Source organism: Schistocerca nitens, chromosome 11, assembly GCF_023898315.1.
Source record: "Schistocerca nitens isolate TAMUIC-IGC-003100 chromosome 11, iqSchNite1.1, whole genome shotgun sequence".
Taxonomy (NCBI): Eukaryota; Metazoa; Arthropoda; class Insecta; order Orthoptera; family Acrididae; genus Schistocerca; species Schistocerca nitens.
The window spans coordinates 203,201,930-203,219,309 of record NC_064624.1 but is presented as its reverse complement, the minus strand read 5'-3'; the positions used below and the strand labels follow the sequence as shown (position 1 = coordinate 203,219,309).

Here is a 17,380-nt window from a genome sequence, read left to right as displayed (position 1 = left end):
ACAGGCTCTGCGTAATAATAATCTGCCCTTTGTCAAAGTTGCTTATCTCAGTGGATTTCCCTATTTGCAGCCCTTATCTTCACTAGGGTGATCCCCCATTCGTGTCTACTCCACTTACATACTTTTGTTACCACATCACTTGCCCGCAGCACCACCGAGCACTATCTAACATTGTGGTGGGCAGTGGTTATAATGTTTTGGGTTATTGGTGTGTGTCAGCCATGTTACAATTACTGTACAGCATTCGATGTTGGCACGACAAGTAATCAACTGGTTACGTGCTCGAATGGCCGCTATACAGTATACCGTACAGTTGCCGAACGTGGTGCAAACCACAACACAAATGACTTCCAACAGCTGATTTACTACATGGCCTATTTGGACACTCCCTTCCAGGAGAAATTTCTTTGGACAAGGCAGATGAGAATTGTCTACCCCATATATCATTGCTCTCACAACGTCCCTGGCCTAAACCTCCACTGTTCCCACTGCCTTACATTGCCTTCTCCCTTCTACCTCATGCCCACACCACTCCTTCCCCATTGAGATAACTCGCTGCTTTCTCTTACCACCCCTCCCTTCCTCACTTGTGGGTGCTCCCCCCCCCCCCCCCCCTGTCTTTTCCACCCTCTACCTTTCTCACTTTCCTTACTTGTCTCCCTCTTCATCTCCGTCTTCCTTTCCTCCCCTCTATCTTATATGTTCCACAATCTGAACTCCTTTCATCTTATTGTGCAGCTGCTGAGTCACCTGTTTTAAGATCTACATCACTATCGCCCTACCTCCTACTCGCCACTTGCTCCCTTCCCCAACCTGCCACTAACTATCTGGCCAGGCAACTGTTATCAATAATAGAAAGTCACTGTCACCATGGTCGTGGGCTTGTTTTCTGTTGTCTGTGTATGTGAATGTGCATACATCCACTAAAGAAAGAGCGAAAGTTCGTCAACTAGTATAAACAGTTTTCTATTTTGTGTTTCTAAGCGCCACACATCTGGAAACGAGTGATTGCTTTTCCTTCATTTCAGGTAAAGAGAAAGAAAGGATGGCCAGGTAAGAGTATTATTTTGTGCTGTCATTTATATCACAATATGACTTATGAAGAATGTTTACTCATTGGAACATGATACTGTTGCTATAATAAAACACTTAATAACAACATTCAAGATGTGCAAAACAGTAGACACTGGAAGATTTGTCAGGAATAATTGCAATCCAAGCACCTGTTGACAGAAACAGGATAGGTTGGGATGGTTTGAAAATTTAGGACATGTCACTCAGAGCCAAGACAGAGAGAGAGGCAAATCTGTACCAAGTACGACAGAAGACAAAGATGAAGGAAAAGGTGTAAACGAGTAGGATGTCACAGACAGAACACTGATAAGCACTGTGCCAGTGTAAGAGTGGGAAGCAAAGATAAATTAAAGACAGAAATGTGAAGTAGTAAAACCAGTTTAATTAAAAAATGTGACAAGAATAGAACAGGAGAGCGGGAGAAACCAAAAGCAGATACAGGGGAAGGATGAAGACTTAAAAATAAATAAATAAATAAATAAAATAAATAAATAAAAAAGGGGGGACAGGGGAAATAATGCAATTCCTTCCACAAAAAAGGGGAAATGTTTCATATTATTCTAGGGCACTGCGGAAGTGTTTGGAGTACTTACCAGATAAATTCATAAACGAGCTGCAAGAATTGTAATGGGCTGATACAGCCCTTATAAAAGTGGAACAGAAATGCCCAAGGGAGTGAAATAGGAATCCTCAGAAGAAAATTGACACAGTTCTTCAAAAAATCATACACAAGTTTTTGGTTCCACCGGGAAAAAAGTTTTTTGGTTGCACCTGTAAACAATTTTGGAATGCATCAATGACTTCTGCAACGGCTTCAAATCTTCTTCCCCTGAGTGCTTCCTTCCATGGGTCACACATAGAAACTGCTGTGACCCAGGTCTGGACAGTATGGCAGGTGTTTAAGCAATTCGAATCCCAACTGCTTTATTGTTTTGGTTGTCCGTTTGGCAAAATATGGTCCAGCATTATCTTGCTGCAGGATTACACCTTTTCACAGTTTTCCGTGACATTTGGATCTGATTGCAGGTTTTAGTTTAGTTCACAACACATCACAATAGTTCTCACTGTTCACAGTTTCGCCTTCTGCGGTGAAATGAATGGCTACCACACCTTCCGTGTCCCAAAATTGTATTAACATAATCTTATCAGCTGATGGTTGGTGTTCAAATTTCTTAGCTTCTGGTGGTAATGGCCGTTTCCAAATCATGCTTGCAGTCTTACATTCCGGTTCGTGATGATGCTTCCCCATTTCGTCTACAGTAACGATTTGTTATAAAAATCCATCTCCCTCACAATGATAATGCACCAAATGTTTCCGTGGGATGTCCATCCTTTGCATGTCTTATGCTTTGCTGGCAATTCTTTTGGTACCCACCTTGCACACACTTTCCAAAAATATAGCCTGTCGTATAAGATGGAGCACACAGCACTGTGACTAATATGTAAAGTATTAGCCATTTTGTACACTGTGATTCATCTGTTTTCCATCACCATATGGTCAACAACTTCCAAATTGTCCTCAGTTGTTGACACTGACGGCCTGCCCAATTTTCCCTCATTACATAGAGAAGATCTTCCCTGCTTGAAGCGCTCTGTTCACTTGTAGATCTCGCTTCACGATAAACAGCTGTCACCAAACTGTGCTCGCATTCAATGAATAATTTCTGCAGGTTTAACACCTTTTGCAAACAAAAAGCAAATCACTGCTCTCATTTCCTCCTTTGTGCAGTTCGACAATGGAGCCGCTATGTTTCTCGGTCTGCTACAATACAACAACTAACGTGGGAATAAGAGTGTCATGTTGCAAAGAATTGTTGCCAATGACAGTACTTCAGTCCTGGATACTAGCAGTGTTGCCAAGCCAAATGACGAGAAATTGCAGAAGTCCCTTCGCTTTTCGACTTCCCCTCATAATTCCATTTGATGAGTGTATCTATCAATGAAGTCTGGTGTACAAATGTGACACTACTTCTGATACAAATGCCTCAATTCATAACAGTCTTTTCCTGTTTATAAGGCAACTAAGTACCTTTTTTCAGCTAAAGCTTTGTTGATTAAAAATTTTAGCACAACATGTAACGATAACAGTTCAATGAGGTTAAGCCCATCAGTTGAAGCACAAGCTTGAGCCCTTTACATTAAATATGTGAATTATTGTTACTTTTGCTGATTCCTATGACAGAACTAAGAAAATTCACAGTGTCATATTGAGTTGCATTTGGTGACCATTACATTACATGCTGACTAACATAAACTGAGGAAAGGCCACCAACAGAGGCCTGCTGCTGAAAAATGTGAGAACAACTGGACCGCAAGTTTGGCAAGTCAGGATTGCAAAATACTAGCACAAATCCAGCAAAATGGAACAACTGGTAAAAACTAATAAGGGGAGATTCAGTTTCGGTTCTGGGTAAATGTAGAACATGAGAGGCAATGCTGACAATGACTTATCTTACAAGATAGAGTAAAAAAAGGTTAACTCACATATTAAACTTATGTAGGTTCAGAAAAAGCTTTTGAGAGTGTTTTAACCATTGGAGGGCCCAGGTTGGAATATCAACAACATTATGAAAAGGACAGATTGCTACTCACCATAAAGATGATATACTGAATTGCAGACAGGCACGATGAAAAGGCTATTACACATGAGCTTTCAGGCCTTTAATATAAGCGAGCAAACCTCACAAAAGACTGCTGGGCTTTATTTACCTATCATCATGCACTGAAATCAGACATCCTACACAATGTACTTCCTACATCTCCTAAAGTGGTATTCAGTTGCCCACCCAACCTCCACATCTAGTCCATCCTTAGGCCACTGCTAATCCCAACCCCTTGCCACAGGAATCATATCTCTGTGGAAGATCCAGGTGCAAGACCTACCCAGTCCATCCATCCAGCACTTCCTATTCCAGCACAGTCCTGTTACAGGCTTACCCCAATTCATCAGGGGCCAGGCCACCTGTGAAAGCAGCCATCCCATTTACCAGCTCTGCTGCAATAATTGCACAGCTCTTTATACAGATATGACTATATCAATCAGCTGCCCACCAGGATGAACACCCACCACGTAACAGTTGCCAAATATGTGGCTGAGTGTAACATGCTTGAATTCCTTAGCTGCTTCAGAATCTGGACCATCTGGATCCTCTCCTCCACCAGAGCTTTTCTGAACTTCTGAACTGTGCACATGGGAGTTATCCTTACAACATATTCTCTGTTCCCGATATCCCAGCCTCAATCTATGACGACCTACTACCCCCACATCCTCCAACTAAGATTCTGCCTCCTCTGTCCTGTCACTCCCTCCCCCAAATTCACGTCCCCTCACCGTCAATGTGCACTGTGTTACGGCATAAAGTCAAGCTCCGGCACACCAGTCGGGAATGATAGAGAAGAGACAGCTGTGCGAACACATCAGCCAATCGCATGCCGATCGACTCCTCTCCAGGACAACGCGACAGCAGCGACCGCTATGTGAAGAGGACATAAGCACCGCAACCGACTGATGACGCCCCATTTGAATAGTAACTTTAAGATTAGCGACTCGGATAGAAGCGTCAATGCTCGTTACTTCACTTGTACACTCTATGCTCTTGTTATACTGAAGAGGTTGCTTATGTTGTATGTTGCCCTTTGCTTGCGACACATTTGAGTAGTTGTCAAAAGTTAACTATTGTCATTTACTTTTTTGCAATAAAACTCATTAATATGATTTGTTTGGATTGTTTGCCTAGCAAACCAAGTACGTAGGATTCCTAGACTCCACATATTTGATAGCGAGTATAGAGGCATAATATGCTGCTCACTGCCAAAGCACCCACTTGCCTTTTCCCTTTTCTGCTCTTCTATACCCCCCCCTCCGGCCAGCACCATAACCTCCCAACAATGCATCTGGCAGTCTTGTCCTGTCACCATGTTGCCCCAGCATGCTCCGTCAGGCAGCGCACACTCTTCCGACCTCACCAGTTATTACCATCTCGACTCAACACATACACCGTAATGAAAGAGCAGGCAAGTGAGCAAGCTCCACCTGTGACGCACCTACCAGCAACTTACACCTGGCACCAAGGTAAACTTCCTGTTTCAGCACATACATTAAAACACACCGCAAGTTTCTACATTCATTCACCCTAAAGATATAGTCTTGAGAAATATGATGAATTTCTATGTATTAGGAAGCCTTTCTCTAAGAACCTGCCTGGAGACTATCCTTGTGTAGATGTGAAATGTGGACATTAAACAATTTGGGTACAAAGAGAATAGAGACTTTTGAAGTGTGTGCTACAGGAGGATGGTTAAGATTAGATGGGTAGACTGGACAATAAATGAAGAATGGAAAAGGGGAGAAAATAAATTCAAGGCACAACTTGTCACAAATGAGGGATTGGTTGATAGAACACGTCTTGAGACATCAACAGTGTGTGTGTGTGTGTGTGTGTGTGTGTGTGTGTGTGTGTGTGTGTGTGTGTGTGTGCGCGCGCGCGCGCGCGCGCGCGCGCGCGCTAGAGAGAGAGTGAGGGAGGGAGTGGGGGGTGGGAACTTGTAGAGGGAAATCAAGGCTTGGCTACAGAAGCAATTTCAAATGGATGTAGAGTGTAGTAGTTATGCAGTGTTTGAAATTGCTGAACGGAAGAAAAGAAACAAAAATGGAGTTACATTTTTCATATATACGTTGCTGTGGCCCTGTGTTCTGTTCTGAAGTTACTGCAAGTCGATTCATTCATTGCATATGCTTGGTGTTATAAACTGTTTTCCTCTGATGGTCTGAACTTGAGTGCTCAGCATTTTTACTTTCAACATTTCAACAGTTCGATTTTACACAGAGTACACGAAGGTATTAGCCCCCCTTCTTGCAGCGGTGTACCGTAGGTCTCTAAGAGAGCGTAGCGTTCCATAGCATTGCAAAAGGGCACAGGTCATCCCCGTTTTCAAGAAGGGACGTCGAACAGATGTGCAGAACTATCGATCTATATCTCTAACGTCGATCAGACGTAGAATTTTGGAACACGTATTGTGTTCGAGTATAATGACTTTTCTGGAGATCTAGAAATCTAATCTGTAGGAATCAGCACGGGTTTCGAAAAAGACGATCGTGTGAAACCCAGCTCGCACTATTCATCCACGAGACTCTTAGGGCCATAGACACGGGTTCCCAGGTAGATGCCGTGTTTCTCGACTTCCACAAGGCGTTCGATACAGTTCCCCACAGTCGTTTAATGAACAAAGTAAGAGCATACGGACTATCAGACCAATTGTGTGATTGGACTGAAGAGTTCCTAGATAACAGAACACAGCATGTCATTCTCAATGGAGAGAAGTCTTCCGAAGTAAGAGTGATTTCAGGTGTGCCGCAGGGGAGTGTCGTAGGACCGTTGCTATTCACAATATACATAAATGACCTTGTGAATGACATCGGAAGTTCACTGAGGCTTTTTGCGGATGATGCTGTGGTATATCGAGAGGTTGTAACAATGGAAAATTGTACTGAAATGCAGGAGGATCAGCAGCGAATTGACGCATCGTGCAGGGAATGGCAACTGAATCTCAATGTAGACAGGTGTAATGTGCTGCAAATACATAGAAAGAAAGATCCCTAATCATTTTACTACAATATAGCAGGTCAGCAACTGGAAGCAGTTAATTCGATAAATTATCTGGGAGTATGCATTAGGAGTGATTTAAAATGGAATGATCATATAAAGGTGATCGTCAGTAAAGCAGATGCCAGATGGAGATTCAGTGGAAGAATCCTAAGGAAATTCAATCCGAAAACAAAGGAAGTAGGTTACAGTATGCTTGTTTGCCCACTGCTCGAATACTGCTCAGCAGTGTGGGGATCCGTACCAGGTAGGGTTGACAGAAGAGATAGAGAAGATCCAACGGAGAGCAGCGCGCTTCGTTACAGGATCATTTAGTAATCGTGAAAGCTTTGCGGAGATGATGGATAAACTCCAGTGGAAGACTCTGCAGGAGAGACGCTCAGTAGCTCGGTATGGGCTACCTTCACCGAAGAGTCGAGCAGTATATTGCTCCCTGCTACGTGTATCTCGCGAAGAGACCGTGAGGACAAAATCAGAGAGATTAGAGCCAACACAGAGGCATAACGACAATCTTTTTCCATGAACAATTCGAGACTGGAATAGAAGGGAGAACCGATAGAGGTACTCAAGGTACCCTCCGCCACACACCGTCAGGTGGTTTGCAGAGTATGGATGTAGAAGTAGATTTGAGCATCAGGATCAGATTAACGATTTACAGTTGCACCATTCATTGCTAACTTTTTACAGCAAGTAACTTATGAAGAGACTGTCCAAAATAATTTCTTTTTGGCCACCAGGGAAAGGATCAACAGATAAACCAAGAAACAGATGTAGAGATCAAACAGAAACTATCCAGACAATAATGGCTCTGGACTGACAAATGCCTATCACTTGGAGAAAAATGAAGCAAAAGCAAAGGCTCTGGGCAGTAAAAAACACCCTTCGCTGACACAAGCCGTTTATGTCAAGGGGGTGCATATTGACACCTATGAAAAGATATGTAAAAAAACTTTTTGAGTTTCCCGGTCACCAAAAAACAAAATTCATTATATATGTTTATAAGTTTTCAAAATATAGACATGTCAAATCGGATGATTCTTTTTGATACATACTGTGTAATGCTGCCAACTTCATACAAAAGAACCACACAAGCTATTAGTATGGCAGTTAATTCCTGACACTGATATCACATCATGTCACAAAGCGTCAGTACATGAACAAATCCGGTGCAGAAAGAAAATGAAGAAACATTTATCCAGGTACTCAGTTAGGAGGAGAGACATTAAAAGGAAGGAAAAAGTTAATTTAATGCTGTTTAAGTATTATTGAAAAGTCTGCGTCAGTGTTACTATATGCTGTAACAGTTGACTCGCCGCATTGCACACTTGGAGAATATGTGACATGAACAACAAATGGATACAAAAGTAATGTGAAACAACAGTGCAGATTAAAATGCAGCAGGTGCCACATCAAACAGATGTGCACAATGTCAACTGCTCACCTGCCTATACTCAGCAGTCACAGCAATTCATGTTGTAGCATCCAGTTATGTAGAATCAGTGTAGTTTTGAACCTTAGCTTTTATATAATTGTTTCGCTTATTTTCTTTATATTCATTTTTTACTGTAGCAGCAGCAGCAGAAATAATTTCATTGAAAGTAAATGGATATGACAATGTAATTATATACTTATTAATACTTATATCTAAAAACAAAGATGATGTGACTTACCAAATGAAAGTGCTGGCAGGTCAACAGACACACAAACGAACACAAACATACACACAAAATTCAAGCTTTCGCAACAAACTGTTGCCTCATCAGGAAAGAGGGAAGGAGAGGGAAAGACGAAAGGATCACTTATTAATACTTATATATATTTCCAGGGGCAGATGTGGACTCTGACCACAATCTATTGGTTATAACTGTAGATTAAAACTGAAGAAACTGCAGAAAGGTGGGAATTTAAGGAGATGGGAGCTGGATAAACTGACTAAACCAGAGGTTGTAGAGAGTTTCAGGGAGAGCATAAGGGAACAATTGACAGGAATGGGGGAAAGAAATACAGTAGAAGAAGAATGGGTAGCTCTGAGGGATGAAGTAATGAAGGCAGCAGAGGATCAAGTAGGTAAAAAGACGAGGGCTAGTAGAAACCCTTGGGTAACAGAATAAATATTGAATTTAATTGATAAAAGGAGAAAATATAAAAATGCAGTAAATGAAGTGGGCAAAAAGGAATACAAACGTCTCAAAAATGATATCAACAGGAAGTGCAAAATGGCTAAGCAGCGATGGCTAGAGGACAAATGTAAGGATGTAGAGGCTTATCTCACTAGGGGCAAGATAGATACTGCCTACAGGAAAATTAAAGAGACCTTTGGAGAAAAGAGAGCCACCTGTATGAATATCAAGAAGTCAGATGGAAACCCAGTTCTAAGCAAAGAAGGGAAAGCAGAAAGGTGGAAGGAGTATATAGAGGGTCTATACAAGAGCGATGTACTTCAGGGCAATACTATGGAAACGAAGAGGATGTAGATGAAGATGAAATGGGAGATACGATACTGCGTGAAGAGTTTGACAGAGCACTGAAAGACCTGAGTCGAAACAAGGCCCCGGGAGTAGACAACATTCCATTAGAACTACTGATGGCCTTGGGAGAGCCAGTCATGACAAAACTCTACCATCTGGTGAACAAGATGTATGAGACAGGCGAAATACCCTCAGACTTCAAAAAGAATATCATAATTCCAATCCCAAAGAAAGCAGGTGCTGACAGATGTGAAAATTACCGAACTGTCAGTTTAATAAGTCACAGCTGCAAAATACTAACGCGAATTCTTTACAGACGAATGGAAAAACTGGTAGAAGCCGACCTCGGGGAAGGTCAGTTTGGATTCCGTAGAAATGTTGGAACACGTGAGGCAATACTAACCTTAAGACTTATCTTAGAAGAAAGATTAAGGAAAGGCAAACCTACGTTTCTAGCATTTATAGACTTAGAGAAAGCTTTTGACAATGTTGACTGGAATACTCTCTTTCAAATTCTAAAGGTGGCAGGGGTAAAATACAGGGAGCGAAAGGCTATTTACAATTTGTACAGAAACCAGATGGCAGTTATAACAGTCGAGGGGCATGAAAGGGAAGCAGTGGTTGGGAAGGGAGTGAGACAGGGTTGTAGCCTCTCCCCGATGCTATACAATCTGTATATTGCGCAAGCAGTAAAGGAAACAAAAGAAAAATTCGTAGTAGGTATTAAAATCCATGGAGAAGAAATAAAAACTTTGAGGTTTGCCGATAACATTGTAATTCTGTCAGAGACAGCAAAGGACTTGAAAGAGCAGTTGAACGGAATGGACAGTGTCTTGAAAGGAGGATATAAGATGAACATCAACAAAAGCAAAACGAGGATAATGGAATGTAGTCGAATGAAGTCGGGTAATGCAGAGGGAATTAGATTAGGAAATGAGACACTTAAAGTAGTAAAGGAGTTTTGCTATTTGGGGATTAAAATAACTGATGATGGTCGAAGTAGAGAGGATATAAAATGTAGACTGGCAATGGCAAGAAAAGCGTTTGTGAAGAAGAGAAATTTGTTAACATTGAGTATAGATTTAAGTGTCAGGAAGTCATTTCTGAAAGTATTTGTATGGAGTGTAGCCATGTATGGAAGTGAAACGTGGACGATAAATAGTTTGGACAAGAAGAGAATAGAAGCTTTGAAAATGTGGTGCTACAGAAGAATGCTGAAGATTAGATGGGTAGATCACATAACTAATGAGGAGGTATTGAATAGAATTGGGGAGAAGAGGAGTTTGTGGCACAACTTGACCAGAAGAAGGGATTGGTTGGTAGGACATGTTGTGACGCATCAAGGGATCACCAATTTGGTATTGGAGGGCAGCGTGGAGGGTAAAAATCGTAGAGGGAGACCAAGAGATGAATACACTCAGCAGATTCAGAAGGATGTAGGTTGCAGTAGGTACTGGGAGATGAAGAAGATTGCACAGGATAGAGTAGCATGGAGAGCTGCATCAAACCAGTCTCAGGACTGAAGACAACAACAACAACAACAACAACAACAACAACAAGTAAATAATGTGAATCTGCAAATATACAGACCATCAGAATATTCTCATGGCATTTGTTGAAAGTAAGTGCAATCACCTCAAATTATCACCATCATTCTAGGAGAGTCTAATACGACCAAATAAGAAATTTCCTGGCACATTAAAACTGTGTTCCGGACCAAAACTCAATCTCTGAAACTTTGCCTTTTGTGGGTAAGCACTCTACCGACTGAGCCACCTAAGCACGACTTATGACCCACCCTCACAGCACAACATCTGCCAGTCCCTCATCTCCTATCTTCCAAACTTCACATACTGGGAATAGCCCCCAGGTTGGGGCTAAGCCGTATCTCCGTGACATTCTTGCTTCCAGAAGTGCTACACTTTCAAGTTCTGCAGAAGAACTTCCGTGGAGCTCGAAAAGTAGGAGAGGAGGTTCTGGCAGAAGTAATGCTGTAACGGCGGCTCACGAACCGTGCTGCGGTAGCTCAGTCGGTAGAGCACTTGCTCGTGAAGGGTCCCAAGTTCGAGTTCAGTCCGCCACACACTTTTATCTGCGAGGAAGTGGAAATTTCATTCTACAGCCAAATAAATTTTCATTGGTCATGTTAACTACCCTACAATACCACAGATCATGTTCATACTTTTTTATTACTTTAACTGCACATTATTGAAAATCTCCCTTTGGTGAATAAAAAATCCTTGATTGCCTTGCATTTGGCAATATAGATGTCAGGAACAATCTGAGATCGGCATCTACTGAACAACAAAGCAGGTACTTCAAATAGGTATAACAATCTCCATTTCACGGGACTCAAAACATTAAGTGCTCAACTTCTGTTATATGATATTTCTTGTACACAGTTTATGTCTTGGTTTGAGAAAACACCACAGTATGGGTAAGGATATGGAACATGGCCGAGAAGACTATGCCAGGAGATGTTAGAACTTTACTCTTTGCATAAGAATCAGTTCATGTAATTGAATTCATGTTTTACTTATGCTTCAATATAAACACTCATTCTACTACTAGCAAATTTTCACTTTTTATTTTTTACAGAAATGAAAGCAGCTGTGTGCTTTCAATATTTAGATGCACTGAACACGTGCCTGCCCCTTCCCCAAAACAGTCTCAGAGAGAGAGAGAGAGAGAGAGAGAGAGAGAGAGAGAGAGAGAGAGAGAATCTCGACATAGTCACAATGTTTACTCACTGGCAGTATGTAACTGAGTTTAAAAAATTCAGGAAGCCTGAAATTAGCAACAAAACTGATGCATTTTATCATTTTGTGATTGCCTAACAGGTAAATGAGATATATGTAAGAAAAGTTAAATTCTTTACTTTGTGAAAAATTTGTAAATTATTACGGCTGCATTCAACTCAGGCTTTCCGATATTTTTGGTAAATTCCAGATTCTTTCCTAGTTAGTAAGAAATAGTACTGCACCAGCTTTATTTGAAGCTTCACATCTTGATTTTCCATCATCGTCTGACTTCTTACAGCCAGTACCTTCACTGTTCTACATGTCAACATTTCACCCGAAACCTCTTCTTGGCAAATAGTACCTTGTGTCCTGTTTGGCATTACTATCACGAACCAGCATATTTCAGTCATTATATAGCACTTTACTTCTTGTTGAAAGCCACAGCGAGTAATCCATTAGGCATCAATGTTATAATCGTGAAAATAACTCTGACTGTCACCTTTTGACCCTGGAACCACTAATTTGAATTTAATGAAGTCTGAACTCTGAGGACTGACATAGGCTAATTAAAAAATTAAATCAGTAGGCAGAGGAGATAACAGTGTATCAAGGCAGCAAAGGGTTTGTTGGAATTTGTAAATTTGTGGTAGGATATTATGGTACCAAACTGCTTAGGTCATCGGTACCTAAGCTTACACACGACTTAATCTAACTTAAACTAGCTTACACTATGGACAACACACACACCCAAGCCCGAGGGAGGAATCGAACCTCCGACGGAGGAGGCCGTGCGGACCGTGACAAGACCCCTCACAGACCGTGCGGCAAGTTTGTTGTAAATATGCTCTTTTGCAGTATTTAGCACAGGGGGTCTCGACAAAAGTGCTTATCCTTTACATTTCACCCATAATCACCATTTTTTATTGTGTCTGCCACGGTGAATCCGAAAGACAAAAAATGGTGATTGTGAGTGAACCACAACAGATAAACATAATTATTCTCGCAGTCACTTTTGTAGATTTTCTGAGATCTATATTTTAGTATGACATCGAATTATGTACCACTTGATTGGGCAGCATGTTGCTGCCAGCACACTCTTTAGTTTATATAACAGATTATCTTTAAATCACTGGACCAACTTTCGTCAAACGTACATCATGACAATCCTGATTAGACTGGCCTTCCGACAGATATAAAAACTGCATTGAAACCGATGTATCTGTGTTGGAGATGTCATGTCACGAACACAGACAGACATTATCACGTAACGCCTGACTTTGCGTGATGGGGCAGTGGAGGGGCTGCACACATTGCAAGCTGTGCTTCTTCGATATTTATTCATCATAACAATCCTACTGGCACGCGAACAAAGCTGTGGGTGGAAGCTAGTTACATATGTAAATAAACAGACACTATTACTGATCGATAGAGAGAGATGCTTAACTGTGACAGTCTGTTTACGTTGCTTTGAACAGACCAACAGGCCTAATTTTCAGAGTCTGTAGAAGAATATTACTATCCATCAGAGTTCATATCTTTTCTCCATCATTTGTCAAATGAAATGCCATTACGATTACCCTACAACTCCACTACACAAAATCTGACATCTACAAAAACTGCTGTTGCTTTTTATTATTTCGTTTGGCATCAAGGATACATTACTTGAATTGAACAGCAATTATGTTACTGGTAACAGAATATGCATATACTACAAATAAAATAGATTACATTCATTTATGGTAATAAAAGTCTTAGATTAGATCGATAAATCAATAATATACATATGGATAAAAACACTAGGCTGAGTTACATGTAAAAGAGAAAATGTGGTTTTATAAACAGTAATATTGACAAACAGAGCTTCAAGTTGTAATAAAAACTATAGGCTAATATCTAAAGTATCCAGCCAGGAGATTGCTTCCTCAGAGACCTCATGTATGCTGGTCAGAGTTCCAGCATATTTCCGTAGGGGACACTCTGTGACTATGTGGTGTATTGTTTGCCGTTGGTGTCCGCAGCCACACTTGGCACTTTCAGCGATTCCCCACTTACGCTTCGAGTCCTGGCATCTTCCGTGCTTGGTGCGTATGCGATTTAGAGTGGTCCACAACCTCCTAGGTAGGTGGAATCCAGGAGGGACTCGTGTAGGATCAGCAATGAGACCTGCAGAATCGGGATTGGCTGCGAACCATTCTTCCCGCCATGCTGTTTCTGGTTGGAATCCTTCGGAAGTAAGCCTTTTTCCAAGTCTCCAGGAGGGTTTCCTGGACTTGAGACGTTGTCTTTGAGTGGCATCACAGTCCTGGTGTAGTGGTAACTTGGGATTCTTGGAGCATTTCTCCCATTCCCTTTTCAACGCTGCTTGACGTTGTAACTTCGGTGGTGCAATATTAGACAGAACAGGTAGCCATTCTGTGGGTGTGGATTTTATTGTCCCGGATACGCTTCTCATGGCTACATTCAGCTGCGTGTCTACCATGGCTGTATGAGCGCTGTTCAGCCATACTGGGCTGCAGTATTCCCCAACAGAGTATACAAGTGAGAGGGCAGTTGTTTTGAGTACTGGTGCCTTAGCTCCCCAGCTTGTTCCGGAGAGTTTGTGTAATATATTGTTTCTGGTTCTCATTTTTAAAGCTGTTTCAGTTAGGTGTTTTCTATATGTTAGCGAACGATCCAAGGTCACACCGAGATATTTTGGGAATGGGTTATATAACAGCAACTGATTTCTAAAGGAAATTTGCGGTTTATAGCGAGCATGCCTATTACTCAGATTGAAGGTGGAGGATTCAGTTTTATTTCTGTTTACTTTGAGTCACCATCCATTAAAAAATTCATCTAGAATTCGCAGATCCTGAGTGAGAGTCATTTCTGAAGTTGTAAAATCGTTAGCCTGCGTCACCAAGGCTATGTCATCAGCATAGATAAATGTTCTTGCTTTCGTTTCTGGCAAGTCAGCGACATATAAATTGAAAAGTAGGGGGGCCAATACTGATCCCTGTGGTAGTCCGTCATTTAAATTGTATACCTTGCTTACTTGACCTTTTAGGTGAACTTGGAATTTCCTGTTGGACAGCATGTTATTGAGTAGTTGTGCAATTCTTTTACATGGAATTATTCTTAAGAACTTAAGAAGCATGCCTTTCCGCCACACTGTATCATATGCTGATGTTAGGTCAGTAAAGACGGCCATTGTTTTCTTCAGGTCTTCGAAGCCCTTCTCTATGTATGTTGCCAACGCCTTGATCGCTACAACTGCAGTCTTGTCTGAAGCCAGCCTGTTCTACAGGAATGTGTTTCAGGATAGTTGGTGCAATTCCATTATAGAGTACTCTCTCCAGCAGTTTATAGCGGACACTTAGAAGTGCAATGGGTCTATAGTCTTCAGGATTGTTACCAGATTTTGAGAGTTTCAGGATGGCAATTATTTTAGTTTTCTTAAAAAGATTTGGCAGTCTTCCTGTTGCAAGAATTTCATTAAACAGTGCAGTTAGCCACTGCACTGCACCTTGGCCAGCATGTTTAAGGATCTCCGGGTATACACCATCACAACCAGCCGCTTTACCAGATTTCAGAGTATCTAGGGCTGAAACAACTTCGGCTGCAGAGATTTTCTGTGCAAATTCGGAAGGCTGTGCTTGAGACATTTTAGACTTTAGCTCATGTTTTATTGCTAAACTTTGGTGATAAAGATATAGGGCATGTTCTGCTGAAGCATAAAGAGATGATCTCCCCCTCATTTTGTAGCTTTGTGGGGAGAACTGCAAATTTGGCGACCAATGTACAAAAACAGCCCAAGAGCAATGGCGTTGCCAAATATTAAGAGTTGTGTATCAGTTGTTGCGTTCATTTCCTGTAACAATCAAACACGCAAAGAGGTCTTTCTCTACCATATGCCATCTGAAGACACATGTTTGCAGCAAGATGACAAGAACATCATTTAAACTGACTGGCACTGATGCTTGCCCATCAAGATATTGCATCAACGATGAACGCTGAGGAAGTGCAGGATATCTCCTGTAGGAAACAGAAGAGGAAACATCGCTGCTTGTTGCATCATATGTGATAATCACTGTAATAAAATTATGGCTGTAATCATATTATGTTTTTAATACCATATGTGATAATAACTGCAATAAAATAAACCTGTGTGTGTGTGTGTGTGTGTGTGTGTGTGTGTGTGCATGCGCGGGAGGGAGGCGCATGCATTTATTTTAAAATTAGTCTCACACAGAGCATGTTCACACTCCTGTTCCTTGTGGCCCCCCACAGATTCAGATCCACAGAATTTTTGTAAAATTTTATCTATATTAGCTGGTATGTCATTTTCCCTCAGAACTACTCTAAAATCTCCATCTTTCATTTTGACATCTTCCTACTGTTCGATTGCTCAACAATTCCTGAGGTAAGCCTTATTTTTCACATCTTTCTTCTTAGAAAATGGGACAACATAAGATTTCCTGGAAAAAAGCTCTTGTTCTTTAAATTTCAATTTGTACTCAAAACACTTCACTAGACCTGGTATGTCTGGAAACACTTTACTATCTTGAGTTAACACACTCTCCAGATCATTCTTATTAGCTTTTATACCTTCTATATTCTGTTTTCTTTTTCATCTCCAGTATCACTTTCGTCTTCTATGCTCAGGCACTGTGGCTATCCATATTTGAAGAAAAAAAAAAAAAAAATTAGGATCTCAAAACAATGACTTTTCTTTCCTCTTGACTATAGACGTCACTGTAGATTTTAAACACTGATAATTTATATGAAATCATATTTACGTAACGCATTTTTAAATGAGACATATTTTAAAATTTTTGATTTATAAAGCTCAATAAAAGATTATCAATGATAGGTTAAAAACACAGAATTTCCCGAGATTTTACAAAATTTCCTAAATTCCTTGACATTTCCTTAATTTTTCCAGATAAAATGTAATACCCTGAGAATGTCAGGTTTTCCAGCAGAATTGCCACCCTGCCAGGTCATGCATGTACCACTAAAAATTTACAATCTAACTGCTGTCACATCAAATTCAACAGTTTATAACAGTATAACACTTCTTGCTTAACAGCTTTCCAGTAGAACCTATAATTCTGATTCCTGAAACATGCACAATTACTATTCCTTCTCTGTTTTTAATTGACTCACAGAAAACCTGAGAATTTCCATTTAATTCATTTGTATGGTCTTGTAAACATATAACAGGTACTCCTCAAATATTAGCTAAAATCAAACGATGATGCCATACTTAATTACCACCTACCATACTGTCCTCTTATGTAACAGCTACAAGCGGTAGCCGTGCAGTCTGAGGTACCTTGTCACGGTTCGCTCTGCTCTCCACGTCAGAGGTTCAAGCCCTCCCTCGAGCGTGTGTGTATGTGTGTGTGTGTGTGTGTGTTATCCCTAGCGTAAGTTAGATTAAGTAGTGTGTAAATCTAGGGACCAAAGACCTCAGCAGTTTGGTTCCATAGTCCACAAGTTTCCAAATTTC

General features: G+C 41.0%; 1 long non-coding RNA gene across 1 annotated transcript in view; it reads right to left on the bottom strand.

Moving 5' to 3' along the window:
* LOC126212917 (uncharacterized) overlaps positions 1-17,380 on the bottom strand; it is a 37,618-nt gene that overhangs the window by 7,916 nt on the left and 12,322 nt on the right. The gene's annotated exons all lie outside the window — the stretch shown is intronic.